This window comes from Grammomys surdaster, unplaced genomic scaffold (assembly GCF_004785775.1).
Source record: "Grammomys surdaster isolate TR1022 unplaced genomic scaffold, NIH_TR_1.0 239, whole genome shotgun sequence".
Lineage (NCBI taxonomy): Eukaryota > Metazoa > Chordata > Mammalia > Rodentia > Muridae > Grammomys > Grammomys surdaster.
This window is the reverse complement of record NW_021604684.1, coordinates 9,049,275-9,076,366: the sequence shown is the minus strand read 5'-3', so window position 1 is coordinate 9,076,366 and position 27,092 is coordinate 9,049,275. Positions and strand designations below refer to the sequence as shown.

The 27,092-nt window shown below is 41.4% G+C and overlaps 2 long non-coding RNA genes across 2 annotated transcripts in view; both read left to right on the top strand.

The window, feature by feature from the left end:
- The window catches only part of LOC114626688, a 43,967-nt gene extending 42,577 nt beyond the window's left edge, over positions 1-1,390 (top strand). Inside the window, exon 3 of the long non-coding RNA XR_003712276.1 lies at positions 1,301-1,390. This is a non-coding gene — a long non-coding RNA (uncharacterized LOC114626688). The remainder of the gene's footprint in view (positions 1-1,300) is intronic.
- A 26-nt stretch (positions 1,391-1,416) lies between these two features.
- Positions 1,417-27,092, top strand: part of LOC114626687 — a 29,120-nt gene continuing 3,444 nt past the window's right edge. The window contains exons 1-2 of the long non-coding RNA XR_003712275.1: positions 1,417-1,546; positions 3,765-3,897. This is a non-coding gene — a long non-coding RNA (uncharacterized LOC114626687). The remainder of the gene's footprint in view (positions 1,547-3,764; positions 3,898-27,092) is intronic.

Here is a 27,092-nt window from a genome sequence, read left to right as displayed (position 1 = left end):
TCTGAGAGGCATTCCACTTCATATAACACATTTTGTTTACATGTTCTCTTGTTGATAGACATCTGTCTGGGCTAGTTCCAGCTTTTGGCTGCTCAAATAAAGTTCTTTGAACATTCATGTACAAATCTTTGTTTTGACAACTGTTTTCATTTCCCTTGGGTAAATGCCTAGTAGTAGAATTGCTAGGTCATCTGGTGAAGATTACGATTAACTTCATGAGGAATCAGCATTAATCCCTAGGTCATATTACTTTGGCAGAATCACATGAGTTCTGACTAGATCCTAGGTCCAACATTCTGTGCTGAATTGCGCTATGTCATGGCACTGTTCCTATCTTAAATGACCTCATTCCTTCACTCTAGGGCAGTGGCTCTCAAGCATTTTAAAGCTGGCAACCCTTTAATACAATTCTTCATGTTGTGGTGACCCCCCTCAACCATAAAATTATTTCATTGCTACTTTATAACTTTAGTTTTGCTACTGTTATGGCCCTTAAAGAAAGTATATGTGCTTTCCTATAATCTTAGACAACCTCTGTAGAAGTGTTCCCTGGCCTATAAAGGAGTCATGACCCACAGACTGAGAACCACCACTCTTGGGACTTGATATATTGAATCACACAGGGAATTCTCTGCCTGTTTCCAGATCTGGGATACTCTAGAACAGTTAAAAAAAAATCTTTCGGTTTGCTAACTGCTGCAAACATTGCTTAGCCTTATGGCTGCTGTTAAAGTTCTGACACATATCACTTACATATTAAGAAATGACCAAATACCATTTTCTCTGTTTTTAGAACCATACATGATGTAAGGCCCACCTCATTCTCCAACTAACTCTAGGAAATGTGTTTTCATCTTTGCTTCTGAAGTACCATGGAATTTTAATGCCACTTCCTTGGAGAGGCCATTCTGGTTGATCATGAGCAATCAGGTGACCTTTTTACTTTATCAGAAAACACTTCTTGCTTCCTTCTTAATACCCTCCATATCCTTTAAACCTACATTTGCTTCCACAAACACTTATTCTTTTTCTCTTTTCACTAGAAATCAAACTACAAAGGCCTGTCTGACTTGTTTGTAAGGGCCCAACACAGCATCTGTTTGTAGGAGGTGCTGGAGGAACTAGTGGATAAAATGATGGATACCCAAATCCTTCATCTGTATAACTTACCTAGAGACCAGTGACCCTCTCCCACCATTACCAGATATTTTTTTAGTCACAAAATTTATCATGTAGCTGTCTTATCCCATACTCTAAAGAAGTTTTTTTTTCTTTTTCTTTTTCTTTTGTTTTGTTTTAGATAAGGATGAGCAAAGTGGTGAGATTGTGACTCTGGCTGCTCAGCCCAAGCTCCCATATCCATCCCAAGGCACAGAAGAGAAGATGAAAAGAATGTAAGAGTTGGAGCATGGGGAGTAATGCTGGGAACCATGAAATGTTGTCTTCTGGACACACCATGACTGTTACATGCATGAAATTCCAGCAACCGTGGTTACCTAACACACAAGACCTGAACAAGATCAAGCCAGTTAAAAATCTAGCACAGGTAGTGTGAAGAATCCTGACCCAACTCCTTCGCTGAGAAGTTATTGGCAGTTAACAACTTCTGAGGGAGGGAGAGTCACTTTTATTTGGGCATATGGCCTCTGGTAGACTGTCCATGCTTCAGTGGATAGTCCCACACCCAGGTTATATGACAGCACTAATTAATTGCACTCAATGGGTCATGAAAAAAGAAAGAGAGAGACAGAAATCATGAAGTTGGGAGGAGATGTGTTGGGATAGAGGAGAAGTTGAAGGAGGGAGTGAGGTACTTATAGTCAAGAATATATATATATATATCTATAAATATTTACATATATGTGTGTGTGTGTATGTATGTGTATTTATCTGTATATACAAATTTATAGGAAAAGCTCCTTACATATATACATGCATATACATGCATATACATGCATATACATATAAATACATACATATACACACATACAAATACATACATATATACATATGTATACATACGCACACACATACATATAATATATATATATATACACACACACACACACATACACTCACATATATGCATATATATGAAAATTTCCAAGAATAAATGATATTACTTAAAAAAATAGGGACCAGTATCTCATTCCATCTCTCTTCCATATCAGAGCCCTGATTATGGAATTTCAGAGCATTGCATACTCACTATACAAATTTATTCTAGTAAGCAGTAAAAGAAAATTTGATTTTGTGATTAAAAATGTGTCCAGGGGCTGGAGAGATGGCTCAGTGGATAAAGTGCTCGCTCTGCAACTGTACAGACAAGATGCAGCAGTGAAGATCTTCATACTTAAAATAACAACAACAGTAATAATGAATAACAACAGCAATAGATTTTACGTATAGGGTTTGTTTGTTTGTTTTTGCCTGTATGTGTGTCTATGCACCTTGTGCATGTCCACGCCAGTGCATGGAGTCAGATACCCTGGCACTGGAGTTATGTGAATGTTTGTGAGCCACTGTGTAGGTATTGGGAACCCAACCCAGGTCCCCTGCAAGAGCGAGTGCCCTTAACCACTGAGCCATTTCTCTAAATACCAGCACAACCATTTGAAGCTGGGAAGCAAAGATGGGAGACTCTCTGGATGTCTGTGGGCCAGCCAGCCTGAGGCGGCAGGTACAAACTGAAATGTGACCTCTACATGTGTGCATGGTAGGTGCACACACTCCTGTACTCACACACACACACAGACACACACACACACAGACACACACACACACACACACACACAGACACACACACACAGACATTATACGCACACATCATACACACATGTTAAAAAGCAGTCTGTCTAGAATTTGGATAAAGGTGTTTTTAACCATTAAACTTATACAAGGGTTATTTTTTTAATATTCTGACAGACTATCAATTTCCAAGAGTGTGTATAAAGCAGTTAGCATTGTCTAAACTTGTGATTCATTTTGATAACGTGCATGTTCCTCGGTCAATACTCTTTCCTCACAGTCTTTCCTTATCTTCCTTTCTATCTCTTTACTTCCTCTGGTCTTTCTTCTTAGCATCCACCCCTCTTTAAAAAATTTCATTGTAGCCTAGTGGTGGTGGCACACACTCATTTAATCCCAGAACCCTGGAGGCAGAAGCAAGCAGATCTCTCTGAGCAGCAGGCCAGCCTGGTCTACAGAGAAAATTCCAGGATAGCCAGAGCTATAGAGAGACCCTGTCTCTAAAACCAAAATAAGTAAATGGATAAATATAAAATTAAATTGAAACTTCCCTCTGGAACTCTCGGTAAAGCAGGTAAGTGTCAACATGTAGGCTCATTCGTCGTTAACCTGCATCTGAGATATGAATCTTGGACTCTGGCATGCCCAACCTAACAAAACCATATAGCTGTGGCTCTTATTTTTTACTCACAGGTCTAGCCAGTAGACAAATAAATGGTATATATGTTGGGGGTGTACCATTCAGATCTCAAATTATCTGTGGAATCTGTCTCTGCCTGGGGAGATGAAATTGGCCATCGATTGGGAAAAGTAGGCAGGATGTTGAAGTTACACACCTTCCTAAACACAAAGCACCAAGCGCTCAGACAACCCAACCAGTTTTCCTCAGCATTAACCTCCCCATCTCTTGATAAAAATGTTACCCACCTTCCTGAGACAGGATCCCTGGGCCTGGTTGATGAGATTTGCTTCCTGGCTTACTGTTAGCACGTGTTTTATTTTATTTTTTTCTTCAGCCCCACCGGCGGCAGATAAGAAGCCAGCAAAACAGAAGGCAAACAAAACCTCATCCAAATTTATGGGAAAAGCTCCTTACAGCTTTGAGAAGACTCATTCTACCTGAGATGTTTCTGGAAAACCAGAGCTGGGGTAACTGGGGGCTACCATTGTACAGATGACAGGACAGTTGCTTGGCTAAGCCTGCATGGTTGAGGCAGGGGCTGAGAGGGTCCAGCATCTGGTGTCCCCATTTCTCCTGAAGCTGGTGCCCTTTAATCGCATCAGTCTGTCTCACTGAAGGATATTTTTAGTACATTGTACTTATTAAATATAGTTTTATGTTCTCTGACCCGTCTTAAAAGCCTGTGAGCCAAATGTTTTATATCCCTCTGAGAAACATAAATTAAGTCGCTCATTTTATGTGTTCTCTAATTGATCTTGCAGCTTTGTTCGGAGGCTCAATTCAGGGAGCAGTGAGGAACACAGTAAAATAGCCAGTGCACAAAGGGTAGGCGTTAATATTCTCATTAGAGTAATTCCGCTGTGTGGCCAAAGACCCCATGTCTTAGTTTTAGACCCTGTGATAAACATGATGAGAGTCATTTGGGAAAGGATTTTTTTTTCAGTTTATAGTTTACAGTCAGTTATGAAGGAAGTCACAGCAGGAAGTTGGCCAGGACCCTGGAGGCAGGAACTGAAGCAAAGGCCATGGAGGAATGCTGCTTAGTGGCTCACTCCCCATGGCTTGCTCAACCAGCTTTCTGTACAAGGAGGTACACTTGCCCAGTGGTAGCACTTACCCACAGTGGGCCGAGCTCTCTCTGCATCAATAGTTAATCAAGAAGATGCCTCAGCCTTGCCTGTAGGCCAGTCTGAAAGAAACATTTCCTCAACTGAGATTTCCCCTTCCTAGATGTCTTACTTTGATGTCTGTGGCTGTGATGAAGATCATGACCAAAGTCCACTTGGGTTTATCCATCCCTAACACAGTCCATCCCTGAGGGAAGCCAGGACACGAATTAAGGCAGACCAGAAACCTGGAAGCAGGAACTTAGGGAGAGATCATGGAGGAATACTGTTTAAAAGGCCATTCCTGGGTCTCTCAGCTTGTTTTCTTATACTACCAGGACTGCCTGCCCAAGGGCAGCATTGTCCATGCGGGCCAGGCTTTTATACATGAGTGATTAGTGTAGACAGTGTGCCCCAGATTTGCCTATATGCCAGTTCCACGGAGGCATTTTCTCAGTCAAGGTTTCCTCCTCTCAGATGATCTTAGCTTGTGTCAAGTGGACCAAAAAACTTTTCCCCTTAAAATTGTCAGAGGGTCAGAGAACTATTAGTCAATAGTGTGTGTGTGTGTGTGTGTGTGTGTGTGTGTGTGTGTGTGTGTAAACTGAAGCTCAGAGAGGGGAAGAGTTGTCACTGGAGTTGTGTTATGGTTACTTTATTTGACAGGAGACAGGAGTATAATCTGGGTTTTACTCTCCCACCGAGACGACCTCCGTAGACCTCATTGCTGATCCTGTTTAGAGTGTTCAGAGATGCCTGGACCAAGATCTCATTCCAACCATGTCCCCTGCTGCCACCTTTTTGTTACTCTGGGGCTAAACATAAATGAAGTAGAATCCCACAGGGGAAGGGGTTTAGCAAATACAATTCTTGGAGCTAGTTATTATGTATGTACAGTGTTAGGTCTCTTCTTGTGAAGAAAGCACTAAAGCCTGTTCATCTGGGACTTGGCTTCAGACTATATGCCCAGGCAACATCCCATTCACATGGCATCTCTGTTGCTGAAGAGTAGAGTTTGCATTTCCTCAAAATGCTCCTGACAGCTACCTACCAGGTCTTTCAGCTGAGAAGACAGTGGGCATGCAGTGAGAAGCTGGCAATGTGGCTGGATCTGCCAGTGGGGCTGACACATCTCAGCCCAGGCTCTGGTTGTCTCTAAGCCTTGATGTAAGGGCCTTGTTGGTTCTAGGACTGTCCAATGTAGAAGGACAGAAAGGAAAGCTTGCGGCTCAGGTATGTCTGAGAGTTTCTAGACTGGGTTAATAGAAGATGGAAGATCTACCCAAAGGCTAGTAGTACCATTCTGTGGGCTAGTGGTTCCAGACTGTGTAAAAAGAGGAAGCAAGCTGAGCACCAGGATTCATCTCTCTTTGCTTCCTAACTGTGGATCTAGTGTAACCAGTTACTCCACACCAGGCCACACACTTGCCATGACAGAGCTTGTACAATCAAATTGTGAGCCAAATAGACCCTTCCTTCTTTAAGTTGCTCTATTCAGCTGATTAAGACAGCAACAAGAAAATTAACCAGAGACATCCCTGCTAATTTAAAAGACGGTCCTTAAAATCAGCTACCAGGCATCAAGTTTTGGCTCTACTCTCTTTGAGCAGTATGAATGAGGATAACCTAGTTATTTACTTTGTCTCTATTTGTACAAATATATAAATGTTCTATCTATAACCTTAGGTTAGGCTAAATGAGCTAATACAAGTAAAACAGTGGTCACAGTTTTTGACATAAGGAAAAAGTTTCCATAAACACAAGATGTTTTTACTGTTATCATTTTCCTTGTCACTGTTACCATCATCAATCATTCCAACCATTCTTTCTGCTCTGGTGACTTGTGTTCACAGAAGCTATTGTTGCTGTGACCCAATGGAAACCAGATGCCTCCCTATGTCTACCCTTTTTAGTTGGCTGAGGTGTCCCTAGTTGATTCTCTTGGCCTGTTCCTGTCTTGTGCATAGGAAATAAATCAACTCAAACTTGAGTTCTTGAGACAGCAACTTCTGCTTCATCCCTAACCAGATCACATTTCCCACAAAGGAGAGGGAAGGAAAGCAGACCAAGTCTAAGCTAAGTTCTTCAAGTAGACTATGGACCTTCTAAGATGTCCCCCATAGATTCTGAGCTTTGTGCGTCCCGCCACAGATGCTGTATGTATCTTTACTAAAGGTGTACCAAGATGTACTGTATGTACTAGGCTTTAGTTTCATTGCTAATTATGTTACTTGATGACCCTGGCTATGTCGCTTCATCCACACAAGCTCTCTGGATTCTCTGAGCTCAGATACTTAGATGGAGTTGAGAAGGGTGCATTTACCAACAGGCCACTAGGTAACAATGTGAAAGGTACAGATTTTGAGCTGGAGAGAACACACCCATGTTTGGTGTGTTCTGAAGACCAGGATCAACAAGGGCAAGTCCTGGGTCATAAAAGAAGCATGCAAGAGCATGGCCCACAGTGTCACAGGACCTGTTCCTGAGCCACCAGAAAAGGAGTAGGAAGTCACATTCTCTGCTGTCCTGATGTTTGTTCCGCTGTCTGCCTTGGAAGGTGGCTTAGTCTTCTCTAAATTTTTTCAGTTGCTGGTGTCAAGTAAATGGTTGGGTGATGTCCTGCCATGGGCAGTCAAGGAGCACTGGGTTGCTGTACTTGTCATCTGATATTCAGTTTAAACACTGATATACTCGCTGCCTGATGACTTTGGGTCCCTTCTTATGATGGGAGTGGCAGCAGGAAGAATGGTGGTGAAGAATTACACTGTTTATGAAAGCAGTTTCTCTCTGATGCTGGGGGTCATACACCACCCAAGAGAAATGTGCTAGTTCTGAGGGATCATGTTCTATCTGTGTCTAGCAGGGTGCCTTGTTAGAGTGTGGCCTTCATAAAAACAGCATGTCAGTTGTCACTAAGTAGGGATAGTACTATGGTACATCTATTCTAGTAAATGACTGAGCTTCTCTTTAAATGATCTTCTTCAATGATTCTCTGTTTATTTAAGGAACATGTACACTGATTAGGATCTGGAATCCAGCACTTGTAACTACTTTAGGAGCATGGGTGAGCTTTTTAGTGTTCTTAGTTATAAACCAAAGATAATAGAAATGATGGTTTGTATATGCTTGGCCAAAGGAGTGGCACTATTAGAAGATGTGGCCCTGCTAGAGCAGGTGTGTCACTGAGGATGTGGGCTTTAAGACCCTAGCTGCTGGAAGCCAGTATTCTGTTATCAGCCTTCAGATGAAGATGTAGAACTCTCAGCTCTGCCTGTACCATGCCTGCCTGGATGCTGCAATGTTCCCACCTTGATGACAATGGACTAAACCTCTGAAACTGTAAGCCAGCCCCAATTAAATGTTGCCCTTATAAGAGTTGCCTTGGTCATGGTGTCTGTTCACACCAGTAAAACCCTAACTAAAACAAGAACCTACCCCATGGGCCTGTTCTGAATTTCAAATGAGACAATTTGTAGATATATATAGCATAGTTCCAGGCACAGGCAAGTACTCAGTGTATGTTGGATACAACCATTGCTAGTAGTCACTGAAAAGGGAAAGCAGAGAGATGAAGATTGACGTGAGTCAGCCAGATACGTATCACGAGACTGAAATATACTGCCTGAAATGTGCTGGCTCACCATGCCACCTTCCTCTGCTGGGACTTGGAGCTCTGTATCCTCAGTCCCACCACCTCTGAGCAATGAGAGTTCTCAGCACTCTCCCACACTGTATATTCTAGTGTCTATAAATTGTACAATACACTATTAGCTATAAGGATATAACATGTAATTTCACAGAAGCTAAGATAGATAGAAGTAACAAAAGACTCTCATTTCCCCATGCTCTTGGAGATACCTGTGCTTGTCTTCAAGGAGGCTGAAGCCTTGAGAGAATCCTTCTGACATATACCATGCTGTAAAGGAAAAGTTAGTGATATCTTTCTGTTTTAGTTAGGGTTTCCATTGCTGTGAAGAGACACCATGACCAAGGGAACTTTTATAAAGGACATTTAATTGGGAATTGCTTACAGGTTTAGAGGTTCAGTCCCTTATCAACCAGACTGGAAGCATGGCAGCCTCCAGACAGGCATGGCTCTGGAGAAGCTGAGAGCTCTATATCTTGTTCTGAAGGCAATTGGGAGAAGATTGTCTGTTTCCCAGGCAGCTAGGAGGAGGAACTCGAAACCCACCCTCCCAGTGGCACATCTCCTCTGACAAGGCCACACTTACTCCAATGAGGCCACAACTCCTAATAGTGCCATTCCCTGCATATTCAAACCACAGAACTTTCTAAAGCAGTTCTAAACTTTTAGTTATGCTTAGCATTATGGTTGGTCAAACTAGATATGTATATAGACAAACGCAAAAATGGTTTCTGAAAGTTAGAAATGAAAACCCAGTGACAACTTCAGAGGATCTGTTTATCAAAACCTATCCTGACACATTAGAGGCAGAGGCAGGGGGATTTCTGTGACTTCTATATCAGCCTGAATTATATAGCAAGACTTTGTTTAAAAACAAAACAAACAAACACCCCAAGCAACCAACTAACAAACCAAATATCATATTGGGTCCCCACTTATTTCAAATGCCACTGAATGAATTAAGAATGGGATGTGTAGCATACAATCCCAGCTACAGAGCATCTGAACCTTCGAAAGGGAAGAGACACACAGGGTGAATAGTATAGCACCATGAAGCATGTGGGACAAAATCAAAACAAGAGGAAGGAATGGGCACTTTTCAGGGAAAGCTTCCTAGAGACGGATTCTAGAAGAAACTATCCAACAAATAGACCAAGCAGAGGAGTGCTTGAGATAAAGGCACAGTGTAGGTGTGCCTCCACATCTAACAATCTGCATGCTGTCTGAGGTACTTGGCAAGATAGATATGTGGATGGTGAGGTAGGCAAGCAGGCCAGGGTGATACCAGATAGGATGGTCAAGTGATCCAATCTCTGTACCTTGGGCTTTGGGCTCAAATTTGGACTGGAACCTAAGATGGAGAATCCATTAAGGGTTAGAGATGGAGAAGTGGTACAGTCAGATTTGCACGTAAAAGGTCATTTGTGGCTGCTCTGTGGAAGAAGGCATGAAGTTGGGAGGCTGGGGACTCCTGAATTTCCAGAAGAGAGGAGAGGCTGAATGGACTTCATATAAGGCTAATGTTAAAGCCAATGCAAAGAAACTGGAACTTGGGAACCCATGTTGGAGTGTGCACCACCTGGTCCTTGCTTGGTCTGTGAATCCTATGAAGTTCTTTGCTCCTGAGACTTGATAGGAGATCTTTCAAGCCAATGGTCTACAGGCATTAATTCTTCTGTATTTTCTAACATTCTTCTAAAGTCAGCAAAGCCATTTTTAAAAGTCAATTTTAACTACATCAGAGATCTTTGCCCATCAGATCACAGGGCCAAAGTGCCACCCTATGGTGCCTACAGTTTCTTCTTGTAGGAAAGTGGCTCCATTGAATTTGTCTTGCTTTGTTTATCAGGGAAGATTAACCCACAGAAACCTTGCACAGGTATCTGACATCTTTAAGTAAGAGAAGGCCATATGTTCCTAGGGTGTTTATACAATTCCAAGATTTGCAGATATTTGTCACAAACCAATTCATTTTGTGTAATTACCAGTCCCCAGCCTCCTTTTAAAGTCTGATCCATTTATTTATGTTTATTTCTTACACATTTACTGAATTATGGAAAGTATAGATAACAGTAGACAAATTGCAAGTGAAATTTGGGCAGTGAGGAGATATGGCATACAGGCTTACTTTGTACTTCCGAGTCTAGTCTGGGAATCATTTTACATCATAGGCTGCCTTGAACTAATGGCAATCCTCCTGCTTTAGCTTCCTCAGCACTGAAATCACAGAAGTGAGCCATCATATTAGGCCATGACGTGTTCACACTTGTGTAACCAGAACTCAGATTTAGAAACAAGAAGTTCCCCACATCCCCAAAGCTCCACCTTCCATTGTTCTTCCTAGCAGTTCTTCTTAAGGCTAACCAAGACTGTGGCTTAAAGCTCTGCTCACTTAGAGCTCTCTGCATCGCACTAATTGCTTGCCGTTTGTTAATGAAACAGCTTGACACGGAGGGAAGATGCTGCAGTTCCCTCCCTGTAGTTACAAGGTCACTTAAATATTTTCCAGTTTAAAGCTATTACACGTAAAGGTGCTACATTCCTGTATGTGCCCCCTGGTGTGATGTGCATGCGTTTCTAGCCATGTAGTCTATTAGTCATATGTCTAGCATCATAGATGTGTCTTTGTTCGGCCTTAGTAGTAAAATGATGATGCTTTTCATTTTTCGGAAGCGATTGTGTAGAGTTCTAATACAGTCACATCATTGCCATACTTGGAATTGACTTTGAATTCTTACTCACTTTGATTGATGCGTGGTGGTATTATTTTATGACTGATTTGGGTTTCTCTGATGACTAATAGAACAGGCAATGACTATGCTTTTTTTTTTCTTTTTGGGATTGCTCCTCTGGGTTTCTTCCCTTTCCACGTTGCTCCAATTTGTACTCAACATCCACTCCCCCATGGGTGTTACCTTAAAGACACCAGTCTCCCAGTCTTCGGCCCCACAATGCCTGTTCTTTTACAGTTTTCTTTGGCTACTATACTTAGGGTCTTTCAAAGGCAGAGGTCCATAAAGCCGAATAAAACTGGTTTATGTCACGAAAACAGTGGAGGAAAATGAATTGTTAAATTTAATGACTGGACAGGCTTGCACTACTTGCCCCAGGCACATCTTGATTCAGAGCTTAAACAATACCATTCCCTTCTGATTTTCCTCTCCCTGCCCGATGTGTTGGCTCTATTTCATATATGATGGCTGCAGTTGTTTAAGGTTTGGGGAAGAATAAGTTTTCCTTTTTAAAAAATTATTGGTTTTTTTTCTTTTGAAAGTTTTTATTACTTTTATTTTATTTGTATGGATGTTTTGCTTACATGTTCATCTGTTCTTCGTGCCCATGGAGGCCAGGAGAGGGTGTTGGATCTCCTCAAGCTTGGTTACAGTTGGTTGTGAGCCACCACTGTCAGTACTCTAAGTCAAACCTTGGTCCCCTGGAAGAATGGCTGATGCTATTAGCCATCAAGCCATCATTTCCAAGAATCTGCTTGTATCAAAGCAGAGCAAAAAACAACAAACAAAACAAAACAACCAACCCTTAAACTATTCAAAACTCCAACACAAAGTGCTTACCATAGAGTCCTGTTGATTCTGGTTAGACTGCCTGTGCTGTGCCAATTCTGGGACCATTTTTCTTAGGAGACTACCTCAGTATGGGTAATGTATCATCCCTGAAGGAGAAAGTGGATTGAGTCGGCCCTGCTCAGGTCAGATAAGAGTTGAGAGGCAGTTAGTGGTCTACTTGTTGACTCAATTCAAGGTTAGAAGCATTTATCTTATTCGGGGGAGGGGGGCTCTTCCACATCCATTAGCTGTAATTTTCCACTAGTTCTATATGCTAACTCCCCGCAAACTGTTCACTTTATGCCTACCCTAACCAGTCTAGTCTAAGTGATTATCTCTTGACTTTTGAAATAGAGTTCTTCATCCTTTCTTAAACTCTAAAAACAGTGCCAGTGACACTTAGCATATGTGTATGTGAGTATATGTGTGTGTGCGCACATGCACATGCACATGTGTGTTTGTGTGTGCATGGTGTGTGTAGTTCTTGGTGTGTGTGTACACATATGTGTGCTTATGGGTGTATGCATGTGTATTTGGGTATAGAAGCCAGCAGCTGATGTGTTGATGTTTGACATCTTTCCTCCACACCTTTTGTTTGTTTGTTTGTTTGTTTGTTTGTTTTTAAAGACCTTCTCTTACTGAAAATGAAGCACATTTATTCAAACTGGAATGGCTGGCCAATGAACTTCAGGGAATCCTCCTGTCTTTGTCCCTAGCCAGAAGTGGGATTGCAGGCTCTCTCCACTCTGTTTGTGCCTGTGCAGCAGACACCTTGCTAACTGAGCCATCTTCCTAGCACCAACATGGCAGTCTTTGATGGCTTACTAAATATTCAACACTTTTCTTTCAGTATCTCATAGTACAGTTCTTAGAGCAACTTTGTCAAGTAAAAACTACTATTTGGCTCTATGGGGAAATCACAGAGAGATGTGATTACACACACTTCATTAACACTCAAAGGGTTTTGGTGGTTTGTTATTTTTCTGTGCTCTTGATCTCCATTACTATGTATAAATGACTCCCAATTTTATTGTATTGAAAGTAATAGCAGCCATGTATTTGTATTAACAGTCTACAGCGTAGGCAAGCATTGGCAGAGAAGACTCAGCTCTGAGCCTTGCAGCATTAGAGAAGATAGAGAGTGGCTTTCAAGTTAGATCACTCACGAGGTCGAGAAGCTGGTGTGAGCTATTCTTTGGAAGATCAGCTGCAGCTAAGTCAGGGACTGCCTGTTCCATCCGTAGCATTTCTCTGTTGATTCTGTGTGTTTTCTTACTTGATAAGAAAACACCTATGTGCCAAGAGTCCCAAAAGATAAGTAGGTAGAGGTTTCAAGTTAAAAATCTATACTTAGAGTATTGATGAGCCTAGATTCAAAGGGAGGGACAGAAATTGCCTTTAGATATGTGAAATGGCAAAGGTTTCTGGACTAAATCTTAAACTTGACACATACTACACAATAAGAATCTCTAAAATGGACTAAAAGGCTTTCCATGATTTGGAAAGTCCTAACCAGTCCACTTTCCCATTTCTTGATACTTCTATGCACAATAGCCTTCCTGGGGTTACTTCAATGCATTATATTCTCCCCTCCTCCAGGGCCATGGCACTTACCTTCCCTATCTTTACCCAACATCCTACCTCTGAATCTTAGTGGGAAAAGCCATTGCTGATGGTAGTCTAGCTTAAGTTCTTATACACAATATGGCTCATAGTACAGCGCCAGACATATGTTTGAACAAAACAAATGATTAAATAAAGAAGACTACTCCATCCCTCTCTCTGAAGCTCCCTATTTGTCTCCAAGTCTCTTTTGTGTTGTGTTCCAGGCCCATTCAACCTCTCATCTTCAAGTAGTTGGACTGCCACTCTTGCAAGGATTTAGCCCTTCCTAAGATCCTGTCTTCCTTAAGAAGGTGTCAGTTTTTCCTAGAATCTATGTGAGTTAACCATCTATCATCCAGGACTGCAAGATGTTCATGAATGAAAAGTCTTGAGAGCTTGTTTTCACAGAATCCTTGTCTAATGCTTCCAGTGTTCCCATCGGCAATGACACTATTTGTTTCAAAGCTCCTGGAAGGTAGGCATGATATTTCTCTGAGTCACAATTCTTTATATTCTAAGAAAACAGGAAACAGATGTCCCCAGAGCCGTTAGAACACAGCTGGATTTTAATGGGCAGAAAGCACAGCATGAGGGAAGCAGGAGCTGGATGTACTCCCTGCTGTCCAATGAGTGAAATTTTGCTCTTATCACGCAATGGCCTAGGATAGTTTCTGTCCAGAGAAGGAGACAAATAGATTTTGTAGTGGGGATGTGCAGGTCAGCAGACTAGAGTTGGTTCCACCAACTGGGGCTGTCTCTTGGTTTCCCTGGGAATTGTTCTTAATGTTCTTGAAACAGGAGTCTCAGGCAAGGTACCCCCATCCCAGTTTCACCAATTGGTGACTCGGACCAGGAGCAACAGAGAGAGGTGTGGTGAGCTGTCCCAGCTCTGGATTCTGACCAGGTTTCAGCTTTTGACTTTGTCCTCTTTGACTCTGAGACTCACAACAGGAAATGTTGTCTTTCTGACTCTTGTTTTTACTGTGTTTTTGTTTGTTTGTTTGCTTGCTTTAGGAGAGGATTTCATTATTTATCCCAAACTGGCTTTGAACTCCCTCAAAGCCTGTATTGGGCTGGAGTTCATAAGCTTCTCAGCTCAGGTTCCTGAGTGCTGGGACTACAGATGTGAGTTATCACACCCAACTATATAAAGCTTTTTGGAGGATTCAAGCATAGTAACCTAAACAGTTAGGTTTTTAGCAAGCATGTGATTAAATAATTCTACAGCTACTGAGAAGTTCTTACAGGAGGATGTGGTATGATGGGCCGGTTAGAGTCTTGACTTGGAATCAGATAGTACACGTGTTTAAAGATGTTATCTATGAACTCTATGACTTTGGCAAGTGACTTTCTGAACTTTGATTTTTTTTCATGCTTTTAAGAAAGAAATGAAAATGATATTGTTGTGCTAATTTTGTAAGACAAAATACTTAAAACATGTTCAGCAATGCTTAAGATACGTGCTTATAAAGGAAATAAAAGCTCAGTATATTTAGTCTGCATTAATAGTTATAGTTTGGGGGTCCAAAGCCTAATCTCTTAAGTTTGTATTGTAAAAATTATTTTTGCAAACAATTGCCCTTGATAAGAAGAAACATGGGATTCACATAGACAAATAGTGCTACATGCTTAGTGGGAGTAGCTGGGACCACATGCCATGGTCCTTGAAAGATGAGACAAGAACGTCAGATTCTTTCCATTGCTCATGGCAGACTACTGAAGATGAAATTTCCAAATATACACTTGGACTGTATCATATGACAATATCAGATAAAGACTGAATGTGGAGAGACAGTCGCTCACTAATGTATGTATAAGTTATTCAGAATTTATTGAGCTCCTATGTACCAGATGCTGTTGTTGAAGATGGAGAAGAAAAGAGATAAATAAAAATCCAAAGTGTCATAAGTACCATAATAGAGAAACACATCAGTAAGATATCTAGCTCGAAGTTTTGCTTATTGCGGAAAAGGCCTTCAGAAGGAAAATGACATTTACACTCAAATAAAAGGTTCATTCTAGCAGAAGAATGGTCAAGAGCAAGGGATGCATAGACCAGAGAGAGTAGGGTGCAAGTGGGGCTTGAATGTCATTCAGGCTTCAGGACGAGAGAATTGACTGTGGAGGAGTGGACAAGAGGGGACAAAGTAGCTCCAAGGCTGTGGAGCATGATGAAGACTGGGTGGACAGGAGGTCTGAGTGGCCATGATGACTCTGCTTAACATCCCTCCCATGCCAGTTAACCCTTAGAGTGCCTTCTACTTCTCATGGGTAGTTCTTGGGGTTTTGCTACAACTTAGCTTAGTTGAGAACTATGTATGTTTGATTTTGTTCCCCAGGCTGGTGTGAAAGAGGACCTTGTATAGCTTTGGAGGGCAGATGTGAGAAGTGGCCTTAGTTACCCTGTGCAGGTCACTGGGTTGAGATAGGCACAGTGCTATCTGGTAGAGCACAACCTTTGTAGCCTTTCCTCTTGATAACAGTCAACTCCAGGCCCCATAACTTGTTTGTGGAACCCTGAGAGGAAGCCTTTGACAAGCAATCTTTTTCTCCCTGACTTCTCTTTTGTGAGCCCACCGACTTTTCTGATTACCATGATTCCTTTTCTGATCCTTCCAGAAGTCTCCTTTGCCAGTGTCTTCCCCAGGTTGGGTAACAGCTAGCTATTGAGTTCTATTACAATCACAGTAAATCTTCCCCTAACTGAAGCTGACTGTTATCAGGTTTTTAAATCTCCAAGTAGTTTATCCTTGAGTATTTCTGGTATGCCCAGGAAGCCAGGGAAGGGTTAATATTTCTGTTTCTTTGCCCTAAGGAGAGACACAGGTCATCAGCTCATTTAATCCAGAACCAAATAAAGGTATTTGTTTAAGACTCTTGACTACTCTCTTTCCTTTGAGCCAAGAAGATCAAAACATAGGAAATGATAAGCTGGATTACAATGTAATAACATAGAAAAAGAGGGAGACAGAATGTTCCAACAGGAAAGAACAGTGTGTGCAAAGATCCGGAGGCCATTATCATCTTGTCTAGTGTAGGCTCGCCATGGAGATGAATAGATAATGCATCTGAAAAACTTCATCAAATGGTACAAACCTTTGTAGAAATGAACTCAAATTATAAGACCATTTGTAGGGCAGACTTTGTCCTGCTTACTCTCCAGTAGTCCTCTGGACTACTTTACTCTTCTCCATGGCTCAGCCTTCAAAAAAAAAAATCTAGAATTTCAAGAAAGATACTGAAGTGATTGGAGTCTGTAAGACCTAAGGTAATTGGCTCAGGGAATGCCATGGCTTACTCCTGAGCCCTGGGGAAAAGACACTGAGAGAACCCATATAGCAGTTTCTTCTTCTTTCATGCCAGAAATGTTCTGAAATAGAAATACAACCACAATAATAGACTTGCTCCATGTTTTCCTTCCCAGACACATTCATTTCTTTTTTCTTGTCAATCCTTGAGACAAGTGAGAATGAAACAACCTGCTGTAATAATTACTTGCATCCAAATATGGGCGAGCTATCTCATCTCTCTGAGTCATGGATTCTGCTTATGTAAGATGAGGAAAATTAGCACATGGAGTTGCTATATGTGTGATAGATAGCCAATCATCAGCAAATGTTAGATATTATTACATCATAATAACAGTGACTTTTATTATTGTATAGGATTAGGAGGTTGCTGGTAGCTTGCATGACATCTAAATATAATGTAAGGGCTAGAGAGATGGTTACGTGTGCTTGATGCTCTTCCAGAGGACTTCAGTTCAGTTCCCAGCAACCATTCTGGGTATCTCACCAGTGCTTCTAACTTCAGCTCCTTGAGACCTGATGAACTCTGCTGGCCCCTGCAGACACCCACACATACATGCACACACACAGAGAGCCACACAAATATCCACATACTTACAAAGAAATCTTTTAAAAAATATATAATATAGTGATGGCCACTGTGGGGTTAGAGAAATCAGGAGAATTCACAAGCTTGATGGGCTCTCATAGTGTCAACCGTCCATTCTAGTACTTGCAAGGAGAACTAGTCAGGTTGATTTGACATCATAGTTATTGTGGAAAGGAGCCAATATTCAGGTGTCCCAGCAGTCTCCACTCTGTCTCTCTTCTTGTCTATACAGCTAGATTTCCGTGTGCCTGGATGTGCTGACTCTGACTCATTCCTATAGTTGGTCTACAGTCTGATGTCTGTTCTAACCTTGCCACAGAAGCTGGCTTTCCAATGGTGATCGTTAACTTTCTTGTTTCTACACTCAGAGAACACGTCTTTAACTCTTGACTACTCCCACCTTCATTGTTAGGCTTCCTTACGACACCACACTCTCCCTCTATAGAGATTTTACTTTGTACTATTCTAGCTGCTGCTCATTTTCTAATCTTTTTACTTCTTTTACTCTTGTTTTAGTTTGTCTGAGCATTAGATCCTGTCCTAAGAATTCTTGTCTTCTTGCTATGTGTCTCACCCAGGGGGATTCATCCATATCTATGGGTCAGATATCAATACATGGAGGCAGCGTAGTCCCCTTGCTTAAGCTTCGTACTGTCCTACCTACCATCTTACTGTTGCTACAGGTGTCAAAAGATGTTTCAAACCCTGTTTGTTCTAAGGGGAATAACTATCTCCACAAAATGGGATTCTTCCTATGGTCCCTCTGTCAATGACTGCTACCTTAATTGACTGGCACACTATTTGAGAATTATGTGAGCCCCTAAATTCTGCCTCCCTCATGTCTTTCATTCTCAGTCTCTACTGTCAGCTTCCAAAATGTCTCTGGGGTCAGTTGTCTTTCCTCTCTCTCTGTTAGGACCCCCTTGTCTTTCTGCTGATTTCTTCCAATGGCCTCCTCATTGGCTTCCTGGCTTTCAGTCACCCTTCTTCCCAGTTATTCTCCATCGAGTTGCTTGTATTTTATTTCATAAAGGTAAAGTCGGACCCAAAGCATTCCAGCTTGAAAAGTCCAGCAACCTGTAGAAATCTCAAGATGAAGTTCAAATACCCTAGCTGAACTTTAAGGCTTTGTGTGATTTATGTCTTACTTGTGTTCTGGCCTCATTTCAACTTTGTTCAAATCTACACATTGGTCCTACTGATCTTCAGTTTCTGTAGGGCATCTCAAGGCCCTATTCATAGAGCCTTAATGAGTAACTATAGGTTTAGGCCCCAGGATAATGTTGTCTTTTCCAGAAAGGTCTCTCTCATCCTAGGTCTAGGACAGCATTGATTGGCTCTTTTTTTTTTTCCAACTTGATACAAGCCAGAGTCATCTGGGAAGAGAGACCCTCATTTGCAAAGATATCCCCATCACACTGGCTTGTAAACAAGTCTGAGTGGGGAGGATTTTCTGGATTAATGTTGATTTGGTCCATCCCAATGTGGGTGGTGCTACCTCTAAGCAGATGATCCTGGGTTGAATAAAAAAGTGGCCTGGGTAAACTAGTAAGCATATTTCCATGGCCTTTGCTTCACTTCCTACTTCTAGGTTCCTGCCCTGAGTTCCCTCCCTAAGTTCTGTTCATGATAGACTATAAGCTGTAAAGTTAAATAAACCCACTTTTCCTCTTGCAAGTTACTCTTGGTAAAAGTGTTTATCACAGCAATAGAAAGCAAATTAGGGCAGTCCACTTCCATGGAGGGGTCTTAGCTCCTTTTATACACTTTGTCTCCTTCCTGATGATTTATTCCCACCTTGGGCTTTGGAGTCAGACCATGGGGATTTGAGTTGGGCCTCCCATTAGATGCTATTTAACCTCATTGAGTCTTACTATGTTCACCTGTAAAATGGATTCAGTAAATAAAATTGATTTTTCAAGTTGGAATGAGGAATAAATAATAAAACATGCATGAATTAATGTCCATCTTTTCACAGTTTATCTGTCTATGTCTGTTCTCAGACCTCAAGTTTGTGTCCATTTTTTGATCTGATATCTTCTACTCTATCTAGTTCTTTATAAAGAAAATTCAAAGATTTCTTTCTACATTTGTTTTCTGTGCAGGTCATGAGACGGGGGTATCATTTTTTTTAAAATGGAAAATAAAAAGAAAATAGAGACAAATTAAGCAAAAGATTATCTTCCTTAGATTTTCCACCCTCAATTACTCGCTACAATTATTTTAAAAGTATCATAAATCAAGGAAATTTGAAAAATATAAAATCAACAATGAAATAATTTTAATTATAGTTTTATCATCTAAAATCCATGTCATCAATATTTTGTATTTTATAAAGTTTAAAAAGACAATTCATATTTTTGTTACGTTAGAAATTAAATGACATGTAATCAAGTTTTTTTGTACATAAATTGATTAGAATTTATATTCCCCACTTGAATTTAAGCTAAGTAAACGAGAGATCATGCCCATCACTGCATGCCTGTTATTTGCTTTATTGCATGAAGCTGCTTAGTAAAAAAAGGTATTTAGTAAATCACAACAGAGGTTTTGGCGTGTCGGGCTATTTAAAAAATTAATACTGCCTTCGTCGTAGCATTTCTTCTTGCCATTATTTCTCTGCTCTTTTCATTAGTTGCTTGATTATTGCATAAGCATCCCATAAGTAATTTCATAATTCATTTGTTGTTACACATTTAGGGTACATCAATTCTTCCCTATTCTAATTAACATTGGGGAAACTATTCTGCTGAAAATTATGTTGTCTCTGTATTAGACAATTTCCTTAAGTTCTTGCCCTAATTGAAGAATCTTCTTCTTACAAGTCTTCTTTTGAAAATGCTCCACAATTTTCTATTCGATTTTTAATTTATTGCCTGTAAAACTTCCACTCCTGGTTTGTGACTTCTTTCATTCTGATGGTGTCCAAAGCCCAGGGTGACTTTCTTGTTTCCCTATGCAGGAAGGAGATGCTATTTCTCACACATGAAGAGACACTAACACTGACAACCTTGAGGAAACAACATGTTAGGCAACAGGTGGAACAAAAGCAGTGGTTTATTTTTAATTAATTATCTTATTCTTTGCAAATTCATGCATGTACATATTGTATTCTGATTACTCTCATCACCTGCTACCTTCTCTTACTTCCTTTCCACCCCATCATTCCCCACTTCTCTCTACAAGTCCTTTTCCCACATTCAGTGTGTGTGTGTGTGTGTGTCTGTGTGTGTGTGTGTGTGTGTGTGTCTGTGTGTGGTTTTAACCAGGGCCTTGTGTTATTACAGTTTGAAGCAACCCATCTGAGCTTGATAGGCTCATCATTTGGTAATAACTAAAGACAATGGCTGTCTCTGCCCCAGAATCCATCAGTAGCCAGTATTTCAGCAGGGAGTGGTAGAGCCCCAAAAGCTTTTCCCTGATCCATGATTGACAGGCTCAGTCTTGTGCAGACTCAGTAGAGGCAAACTTAGCTGGTATGAGATCATGTTGGCAATGGTTGTGTTATGCCCTGAAGATAGCATTTCATAGCCCTTCTCCTTCCTGTGTTCTGGCTCATAGAGTCCTTCCCAGAACTTCTGTTATGTTTGCTGAGCCTTAAAAGGGATGGTATAAATATCCTTTTTATGGATGGATGCTCAACTACCACTTATTCTTATTATCATAATGAAACCGTGAATCTCTGTATTTGCACTATCTACTGCAAAGAGAATGTTATGTTATTAAAGTTAAAAGAAGTCTATGTTTATAAACAAAAATATTTAAGAGATAGTTTGGTGTCATGTCAATTTAACTAAACAATAGTCATAAGATCCATTCCTCCTAGGGCCTATGACCTCTCTAGCCATAGACTTTTGATTAAGTTTAGAGTACTAGCCAATTACATATTCCCTTTTATGGAGAGGTTCACAAATACAATTTTAGAGCAGTTGGTAACCCCCATAGCTGTTGTGTTACTATTGCACTGGTGGGCATAACTTGATGGCAGGTTGGTGTTGTATCTTGTAGAGTTTACAGCTGGTGAGGACTATTGTTTTCTTTCTTTGTTTTTGTTTTTTGCCAGCTGTCAACATAATACCTTTAAGTACCATGAAAGCCAGCCAACAGGGAAGAAGCTTCTACCTCAATTGTAACCAGATTTCTCTCTATCTTACTTATAACTACTATTTGTGGTATCTTCAGGGACGTAATCTTAACATCTACTTCTGGTAGGCAGCCAAGTGGAATGGCCATTGTATGTATTGTTTGGGAGACATCTTGGTCCTTTCTGACTGATAACTCATAACGGGATACTCATAGTATCTTGGAAATGGAATCAATCTAGATTTCTACTAGCAGATGAACGGGTAATGAAAATGTAGTATATATACACAATGGAATTATATTTAACTGTAAAGAAGAGTTACATAATAAAATTTACAGCTAAAAAGATATGACTGGGGGGAGGAGTTACATTGAATAAGGTTACCCAGACTCAGATGAGTGTTTGCTTTGAATCTTTAGGTTTATGAATCTAACTTGGAGTACATGTGGAAGTCAGGAAACTAGAAAAGGCCACTGTGTAGGCTAGCAGAACATAGTGGGGTGAAAGCAGAAAGCTAGGCAGGTGTAAGTATGGGTAGGAAGGTGAGTAGAGGGTTATGAAGAGGCCGTGCAGAAACCTACCACTTCATAAGGCAATGAATAGATTAAGACAAAAGTTAGAAAAAATAATGCTGGATAGCATTGATCCCAGAAGCCAATGTTTATTTTTTAAAAGTAGTTATTTTTCATTTATTTATTTATTTATTTATTTATTTATTTATTTATTTATTCACTTATACCTCTATCATCCCCTCTCCTCCCAGGGTCCCCCACAGTTACTCCCCCCACATTCCCTCATTTTCCTCTTCTTCCTTCTTCTATTTACATTCACCTTTTTAAGGAAAGAAAGGAAGAGAAAACACCTGAATTAATAAAATATATGTTTTATGTACTGTGTGTACCAAACAGACAAAAGTGAAGGATGGAAGGGAAAGGGAGAAAGAGGGGAGAAATAGATAGAAACAGAAACTAAGAAAACCCTAAAAAATTAAGGCAGCAAAAAGAGCCCAAAACCAACATTCTTAGGAAGGAAGAACAATCAGAAAACCAGAAGAAAGCAACAGCAGAAGAAAAAACCCTCTGTGTATAAAAGCATAGATTTGGGGCCATTTAATTACATCTTTTTGTCTAGAATTTTATCTGCTAAACTTTCAGAGATTTAAAGTGGCTATCATAATTTTTAAGTTTTATTTTTACTTTCTTCTTCTCTTCAGGATATTTCTCCCTGATCATTTGCATTGCTCCCCTGGGGTACAATTTTCATATTTAGCAGTAGTCCAGTTACCATTTTTGGGACAGGCTCAATTTGTCAGTTTCATTACGACCAAGTAATGCTATCCCAAGAGTTCTTGGCATAGCTGCTGAACAAAACCAGCAGTAGAACAGCCACTTGCCATGAACCAGCAATGGGGCAGCCACTTCCCATGAACTAGCAATGGGACAGCCACTTCCCAGACACAGAGGGCTCTTTACTTTTTCACTCTCTATCTCTTAAACATTTACAGTGCTGGTTTGATCTTGGATTTTCCCCCTCTTTAAGAAAAACTGAGGGCTATAAACAATTTTTGTTGGTTATACCTAGTGATGTCACCCAAGAGAACAAAACAAACTTTTAATAACTAAGTTGTGAATTCACTTGAGAACAACAAAAATAAGCCAATAGTGTTAACATCATTAGCATATTGTTATAAAAAATGTTCAGTTTGAGACATTGAGGAAAACGACATTGTTATTTTACATTTGCCCCAAGTTCAACAACAGGATGAGTCTTGAAGTTAAGGGTTTGAGTGACAAGCCGTGGGTCAGCATCAAATGTTTTCTTCCATCTGGTTCTCCTGAAAGTCCCTCGAAGTGGCCTCCAAAGTTCCTATTTCCATTAATGGGTAATGAAAACAGTGCTACTCAGCAGACAAGCATCCTCTAGCACAGTGGAGTCACATATTGGTAGAACTCCAGGCTTTTATCCCACACCAAGGGCTTAGGGCCCTTCTTGGCAGCTTGCCCCATTGTGTCATGCTGTCACAGCATGACACATGGGGTGGCACCTGCCAGAACAGGTAGTAGAATCATGGGGTGCATGTGTGAGTGCATGCTTGTGTTTGTGTTCATGCACTGTGTTGTCAAAGACCAGACCCCACCCCAGCTCTTGTCTGAGATTGACACCCCCATCCCCATTTAGGGGTGGAGTTCTATAGTCAGGAGAACACAGTTTGCTTGCTACCAGAAATGGGGCAATTGTTGAGGGTGTGTGTGTGTATGTATGTTTGTATGTGTCTGTGTTTGTGTGTGTGTAGAGAACACTGAGATTAAAGGAATAAAGAGGTGAAAATAAACCCAACATCAGCTCAAATATAGCCCTTCTGTGTGGAATAGAATGAGACACTGAACCCTGCAGAGAGGAAGGGACTTGCAAGACCTTTGGCCCAGGTCCCCAGATGTTCCATTCACAGCACTCTGAAAAGATACCTAAGACTCCCAGCCTAGAGTTTTTCATTGGATCAAACTGAGTATCCCAGGGCACAGCTGGCAACCAGGGCTGTTTTTCAAGAGCTTCTGTCTCTGGAGACACTGGTCATGCCTTGAGCTGGCTTTGAGCCTGAGAAGCTACAGGGAATCTCCTCCATTTCTCAGGACACCTCCTCAAGGTTTGTGGTGGTGGTCCCTCTGTTTCAATTCCAAGTAGGTCTTGTGTCCAGATCAGTTGTATTGAGATTCCTTCTCTTTCAAAGAGCCAAGTGTGCTTTTGTTCTTTGTTTATATTTCTTGGACAACTGACAGTTCCTGAAAGTCACATTCTTCCTGGGTACAGAAGTGGGGGAGGGGATATTCCAGTAGAATTCCTCAATGTCCAGGGCGGCAAAGAGCCATGCAAGGGGAGCATATAAATCCCAGAATATAGGAGAAATTCTGTGGCAGAGACCACCACAGAAAGAAGCCCTGCTCTCAGCGCCAAGTTCTCCAGCATTCGCTTGTCCATGGAGGAACCCGTGCTCCTCATCAGAGGATACTGCACAAGGACAGCAGGAATAGAAGAGGCATCTTGTTCTTCTAGTTCTTTTCCTCCGCAGCAGGCAGGCTTCTGGGTTTTCACCATTAACAGATAGCTTTTTTGACTATAGGTTTTGCTAATCAGGACAAAGGAAACCTGTATTCCAATACAAATTCCTCTTCCTCCCCTGTCCCTGTCCAAACACTTGCTGAGAACCTGCTACGTTTGAGGTTCTGTCTTGAAAGCAGGGGTTTAGTGCTGCGCATAGGGTGAGTTGGTGGAGTGCTCGCTTAGCATGGGGAAGGTCTCAGATTTAGTTACCAGCAGTGTATAAACTGGGTGTGGGAGTATACACCAGAATTCTCAGCTCTGGGAAGGTAGAGACAGGAAGATCAGAAGTTCAAGGTTATCCTTGGTTACAAAGCAAGTTCAAGGCCAGCCTCAGCTATGTGAAAGTTACTCTCACCAAACAAACAAGTAAATAAACAAACCAGCTGTGGGGGTCAGCAGTGAGTAAAGCAAACAAGTCTTCTTCGACTTTGTTGAAGAAGCTGACCGTGCCTTTGGGGGTCAGATGATAGGATGGCAGTCTGCAGAAAAAGAATTACAGCTCAGATCGGATGAAGTGATCATCCAGACTAGGTGGAACTAGGCTCAGAGTTGGCCAGGGTGGGAGGCAGAGATGTGTGGAGATGCTTAATTAAACATTTAATATTGAAATATTTAATTAAATACTTAATATTTAATATTTAGTAGAAAGGATAGGGACAGTAATAATGTACTGTTTAGGGGAGACATTTATTAGAATTATCACCCTTAATAACAGGGGAAATGTTAGGACTGTCTTCTGCCTGTTTGTAACTGATGGCCTCTTCCAGACTGCATAGGACCGAGCCCAGCTTATGCTAGCTGGCCTCGCTGATACTGCTGTGGAATGGTGTCTGCCTAAGTAAATTTACTTAACAAGAAAGAGAGAACAAAAATCTCCAGCCTCTCTCGAATCTGGGTCAGTTGATTGAACTCTGCTTCCTGGCTTGCAGCTACAGCATCAGCCTCAGAAGCAGCAGAGTGGGACCAGTTACCCTGGTGTCCCTAGGATTGGAGCTGCTCCTGCTACTCACCGTGCCACACGTCACCTTTGAGCCACATCTAGTTCATACACTTAGAGAGCAACATTGACATCTCATGTTTCCCCAGAACTTGGATTTCCTCTTGCAATGTTGTTCTGTTCTTCTCTGAGGACATTTTCTGAGAAGGAGAACTCTCTGTAGGTTTCTTTTCTTCCCTTTAAACTAAATATTATCTTTTGCTCACTCCAGGCCATGTGCTAAAGGCTTTATACTTGAAATTTCACTTAACCCTTCACAATCCCCTTCAGGAGGCATTATTGTCACAGTCATTCTTACTGAAAGACTGAATGTCACACAGAAGGGTAGAGCTGGGCTCACCTTCTGCAGGCCCACTGGCTAGCATGTTCTTCATGCTTAACATCTGTCATCAATTGGAGAGGAGAAAGAACGTTCTTCTGCAACATCCATCGGCTTCAAACTCATGGAGCCTCTATCTCATTCGGTATTTGCTTTTCTCATCCCTGTAGTCATAGCAAGTAAGTCATGCAAAGAGCCTGCTGTTCTGCTTCCTATCTCTGGACAGTGCCGACATCTGCGCTCTTGGCATGGTCTAACCTTGGCATCTCAGTGGTACTGAGTAATGGCTGGACCCAGAGACAGCTAGCTAGATGGGCTGGCAGGCAGCCTGTGAGGTGTAAATGCCCTGTCTTGCAGGAACACGGTGCTTTAGATGGTGGCTGCCTGAACCAACGTAGCCTTTAAGTTTGGCTAGGCTGGCATAGCATGATCAAAGGAGGCAGCAACAGATGCTGAAGGCTGGTGGGCTCATGAGAAGATACAGCCGCTAGGACTAAAAGAATTCCTGAATGGCGTTTGGGTTTGCAGTTGGATTGTTTCTTACCTCCCTTCCCCATGAATTTTTACAATTTTTACATTTTTTATTCACAGTATCTGGTCATATGCTATAAAGACAGCGTTAGGCTTTGATTGTGGGGCACAGTATCCCTCCAGTATGGTTTGAGAGTCTGCAGCCCAGGAAGAGGAAGGACCCTTCCAGAATCCCTGCAGGGAATGGAGCATGGCCTGTGGCTCAGCCTATCCTCCTTCTCTTTTTAGAGCCTCACATAAAGATTCCTGCTCTTTGTAAGCAGCCCCTATTCCTCTAAAGATCTTCAAGGGAAGTGCCAGCCATGGTCAACCCTATGGGCTTGCACCAGAAATGCTGGCTCATGTAATAGGGCTAATGTCTGTAGAGCCTAGGTGAGCACAAGGTCCCCATATACCACTTTTCCTTTTCTAATACGCAAGGTACCACCTACTCACAGCTGTCAATAAAATGCTAAGAGATGACTTGGTTGTGTGCTTCTCAGACTGGGAGAGTGGACAGTGATTCCTCATCACAGAGAATCTCAACACCGCAGAAAGAATGGACTACACCAATGGTTTCCATAACGTGCTTCAAAGGATCCTAGTTCCCAATTAGGAATGTCCAAGGGCTCTCTCTGTCTCTCTGTCTGTCTCTGTCTATCTATCTATCTATCTATCTATCTGTCTGTCTGTCTGTCTGTCTATCTATCTATCTATCCTGTCAAAAGCAAAGATTCAAATGACTAAAGAATAGACAAGTCACTCATTTACAAACTATATTTCATATGTTGGGGTTTAGGGTAAGATGTCATTTTAAAGGAAAAGATCTGCTGCTG